At 39.8% G+C, this 5,150-nt stretch overlaps 1 protein-coding gene and 1 long non-coding RNA gene across 2 annotated transcripts in view; one reads left to right on the top strand and one right to left on the bottom strand.

The window, feature by feature from the left end:
- Window positions 1-3,140, top strand: part of LOC107748030 (uncharacterized) — a 15,978-nt gene extending 12,838 nt beyond the window's left edge. Inside the window, exon 3 of the long non-coding RNA XR_001640870.1 lies at window positions 3,129-3,140. This is a non-coding gene — a long non-coding RNA (uncharacterized LOC107748030). The remainder of the gene's footprint in view (window positions 1-3,128) is intronic.
- The window catches only part of LOC107748029 (butyrophilin-like protein 2), a 49,646-nt gene that overhangs the window by 16,283 nt on the left and 28,213 nt on the right, over window positions 1-5,150 (bottom strand). The gene's annotated exons all lie outside the window — the stretch shown is intronic.

The following is a 5,150-nucleotide window of genomic DNA, read 5'->3' as shown; positions in this document are numbered from 1 at the left end:
ATATTAATTTAATAATTAAATAATAATAACAATAATAATAATAACAATAATAATGAACTCAATTTATCAGAAATGAGGGGAAAGTTGGAGGATGTGGAAGATGACAAATAGCAAAATAATAGTATTAATTGTAATTAGTAATAGTAGCATTAATAACAATATTAACAATAAACTGATTCATCAGGAACCGGGGGGAGGTTGGAGGATCAGGAAGAGGACAAATAATAATAATAATATATTATACATATACATATACATACATACACATACAACACACACATACACACATACATATACATATATACACATACACACATACATATACATATATACACATACACACATGCATATACATACACACACATACATATACATATATACACATACACACATACATATACATACACACACATACATATACATATACACACACACACACACATATACATATATACACATACACACATACATATACATATATACATATACACACATACATATACATACACACACATACATATACATATACATACATACACATACACACATACATATATACACATACACACACATACATATACATACATACACATACACATATACATATATACACATACACACATACATATACATATATACACATACACACATACATATACATATATACACATACACACATGCATATACATACACACACATACATATACATATATACACATACACACATACATATACAAGCTATATTCTGAGTTATTGACGGAGAGTTTGAATGCGCAGTGAGCGCCTTGTTCTGTTGTACTTACTGAGAGACTTTAATAAAAACTCGCGTCCCAGTCCGCCGACCCTGTCTTCTTCCTTCCTCCCTCTTGAACCATATCACACTGGTGCCGAAACCCGGGAAGGAAGAAGAACGCCGACGCCGTCATGCAGTCCCCGTCAGGATCGCCATTTGCGGAGGTCATCCAATCGCTCGCGGGTCTTCACCAGGAGCACCATCAGGCGCTGCTGGGCTTGAGGGACGACCAGGAGCGGCGGTTCCATGCCCTCATCCAAGCCCAGCAGGAAGACCGCGAGCTTTTCCAGAGCTGGATTGACCGGGAGGTTCGGGCTGCGGGAACGACATCTGCCCCAGCACCACCCACCCACGTGCCTCTCCACAAGATGGGGCCCCAGGACGACCCGGAGGTGTTCCTGGACCTCTTTGAGTCTGATTTTGATATCATTCTGTATATTTTGGAGAGTGTTTTTTTTTAGTTCGATATATTAATTAGCGCTGAGATTGGAAGGGAAAGGTCTAGGTTAATTGTCCTAGTGTCGATCTTTGATTGAATTGATGATTTGATTTGTGAGTATTCCAAAAAACAATTACTCCCAATGTCGTATTTCTGGACCAAGTGGGAGAATGGTGCCAGGTTATTATTATGAAAGATCTGCTGAAGTTGAGTGATGCCCTTTTCTGCCCATGTGCATAAGTTGAATGGCTTCTTGTTAGCTGTAAAATCTGGGTTATTACAGATCGGGGTGTATTTAGATGGTGCAAGAGGAGTGTCTGTGATTTGATGAAATTTCCACCAGGCTGTCAGAGCTGCTGCTATTGTATGATTTTTGATGGTCTGATTGAAGAAGGGTAATTCTGAAGTGTTAATGTCCTTGCAAATTGTTTGTTCAACGTCTAGCCATGTGCTTTCTGATGAGTCAGGGTGAATCCATTTGTGTATATTTTGGAGCTGATTGGCCAGAAAGTAGTGGTAAAAATGTGGTGCTTCCAGTCCTCCTTGTATTCTTGGTTTCTGTAGGGTAGTCAATTTGATTCTTGGGGTCTTGTTTTTCCAGTAGAATTTGGTAGTGATTGAATCTAGTGATTTAAACCAGGAAATGGTGGGTTGTGTTGGTGTCATTGTAAATAAATAGTTTAATTTAGGGAGTATAGTCATTTTAATTACTGATATTCTGCCCATAATAGATAGTGGTAGGTTCATCCTGCGTTGAAGATTATCGTCTATTGTTTTAAGTAATGGAGTGTAGTTGAGTCCAAACAACTCTGACAGCCTGGGGGAAACATTAATACCTAGATATGTGATATAATTGGTGCACAGAGGAATCGGTGGTGTCTGGGATGTCACATCCAAGCTGGTGGAATGTAATGAAAGAATAGCAGATTTACTCCAGTTGACTGAGTATTCAGAAATATTTCAGAATGAGTCAATGAGTTTAATCGTTTCTTGTAATGATGATGCGGGGTCTTGTAAATATAATAATATATAATCAGCATAAAGACTTATTTTGTGGTGTATATTTAGTGTTTGGATTCCTTTTATGTTTCTGTTTTGACGGATGGCTGCTAATGGTTCAATGAAAATGGTGAATAGTGAAGGGGAGAGTGGGCATCCTTGTCTAGTCCCCCGGTGCAGTGTGAAGCTACATGATGTTAGTTCATTGGCTCACACAGTGGCTGAAGGTGATGTATACAGAATTTTTATCCAATTAATGAATGACTCCCCAAAACCAAACCTCTCTAGTGTACTACAGATACATAATTGACAGAATGTACACAGCAGGACAACAATAAAACAAAAACCATTAAATACAAACATAGGGTGGAACATGGGGAGGGGCACGAGACCTAGGTGCAAAAACAAGAGCACATCTTATAGATTAAAGAAAGAGAGAGAGAGAGAAAGAGAGAGAGAGATCCGTTTGTCATAATGGCAGTTATTGACTCAGGAATTAATGGAAGTGAGGTGTTCAGAAAAGCCAGGGGGTAATGTCCTTATCACGATATAGTTGTCCATCTATGTATAATTTGTCCACTGTAATGATTGCTCTTTTTCCTTCATTTATTTTCTGTTTTCGGATTGGGAAAAGTTGCTTTTGACATTGGAGAATGTCCTTTGGGTATTGCTCATTGAGACCATAGTTTGTGCCTTTAAGTTGTCTGCCTTGCCTCTGAACCAGTTCTTTGTGTTTATAGTGTTCAAATTTTGCGATGATCGGTCGTGGTCGGTTGTTGTTGTTTTGAGATCTGATACGGTGAACACGGTGAAAGGTGATGATCTGTACAGTTTCGGCTGGTAATTTGAGTTGTTTTATCATAAAGTCCTTGACTGATTTCTCGGGGTCGTCTGGAGTTTGTTCCGGGATGCCTGTGAAAACTAAATTGTCCCTCATGCTGCGCGTTTGCAAATGCAAAATGTTTTCTTTCATGGTTTTGTTTTCTGCGACAATGGAAGTGAGTTGAGTGGCAAGTGCGTGAACTGAATCCTTTAAAAAGTTATTTTCTTTAGTGAGAGTGTCTATCTGCTCTTGGCTGAATTCTAAGCTGTGCCGCAATTCCTAGAGTTCTTTGTGTATGACTTCAATCAATGCGATCCTGGTGTCAAGTCCGGAGAGTTTATTTTCAATGGAGAGTAGAATGTCGCTTACCTCAGAGCAGCACGGCAGTTTCGGTGATGTGGATGGTGTTATACTTGGACTGGAAGGCGAATCGGGACGAGGCCTCTTGGAGTTTGGAGTGGGGTTACCTTTACTTTTTTTGTTGTGATCTGGTTTGTCCCTGTTCATGTTGCAGCAGAGTGTATTGTATATATATCGTCAATATATTCTTCGAGATGATCTAGGTTGTATAATGTTATAGTCCAGTTTTGAAATGGGGGGAAAGCGAGATGAAAGAAGTGGGGAAAAAGACAAGAAAAGAAAAAAAAAGGTATAGATATTTGAATGTTTATTAAAGTCGTTTACAGTCTAGCAGACGGGAGCCGCCATCTTAGATCACGCACCGGGTCTCGTGAGGTCTTGCGTTACTCAGCCATCCTCCTCCTCCCTTCAAAAAATGTTCAACCAATATCTAGGGCATGTTTTAGTCCAGATTAAAATGTAAAAAAATAAAAATAAATAAATAAATAGCCTATTAAGTCTCAATATTTAAGTATTTGGCGCTGTGATGAGCACCATAGCGAATACACAAATCTGAATGGCTGTTTAAATCATTTAAATATGTTTCAGAAAGTAGTGCTGCGCAGCTGCTTTGTTTACGTGGTTTCCGGGGACCAGTTGATGGGAAAAGTATTCTTAAAATGCATTAAAAAAATCGGAATCATTTGTAATAAATAATTATTCACGGTATTTTGAAGTGCCCACGATAACAATATCGTGCATGTTCATTATCGTGATATATCGCATTACCGAATACCGGCACAAGTCACAAGCTATGAAAAGAGTCAGTTAACCACCTGAGTGAAACCATCCGTTTTAGAACGGGGTCTACAGCTTATACTAAACCTCTGTTTCGTTTAGTTACGATACCGATACTTGCATTGCCTTGGCCTGGAACGAGCGTTCGGATGAAAGTCTTGATGGTTTGGAGGTTCGGTGGTGTAGGAGTCGCGATCACCTTCTTCCGGGTTTGAAGAGTGATGAACTCCAAAGATGTTCTGACTCGATGGTGATTGGGAGTTTCTTCCCAGTGGAAAGTGAACAAGAGCTAAGAGAGACATCAGCTGAGATCCTAGGATCTTTGGTGAATGTAAAGTCAAGGCTGAGGCCTGGCACGAACTTAGGGTGTCCTTAGAGGGGTGCTAGCTCACATCGTCATCTTCTCAGAATCTAACAGAACCGCAGACTGACAGGCTATGTGTTGGAGCCCACCGGGCACGCCCGCACCGGCTCAGGCTCTCCACACGGGCCGCAATCAGAAGGTTTTAGCAGAAGACTTGGAAAACCATGGGCGGAACGGCGCGTGAGCCTTTTAAGGTCTGAGAAGATTCACGCCTCTCAGGATGGGCTTGTCCAATGAGAAAGGCTGAAATTCCAAGCAGGAGGTTGGAAATACTGGGGAGTTTTATGACCCTTTGTGTGAGAGCATGGTAATTTGCATATGGAACTTGATTGGGTGTTGATGCAAAATTACTAAAGATTCTTAGAACACTAATATATTGTACCCACATATAATATAAACACTCATTTAGATCATCAGAAGACAAATGAAAAGAGACCAAACATGGCATCGGTGGGGTTATATTAACTAGTGATCTATCATAACACACACACAAAACAGTATACAATTCAAAAGACAATATACAAGAACAGTAATGATATACACAATGTCCCGAGGAGATGTGTGTTCATTCACAGAAAGGTTTTCCTATGAATTA

This window comes from Sinocyclocheilus rhinocerous, unplaced genomic scaffold, assembly GCF_001515625.1.
Source record: "Sinocyclocheilus rhinocerous isolate Xijiao unplaced genomic scaffold, SAMN03320098_v1.1 scaffold3243, whole genome shotgun sequence".
NCBI lineage: Eukaryota > Metazoa > Chordata > Actinopteri > Cypriniformes > Cyprinidae > Sinocyclocheilus > Sinocyclocheilus rhinocerous.
Note: the sequence above shows the minus strand (reverse complement) of the source record. Positions and strands in the feature narration are given on the sequence as shown.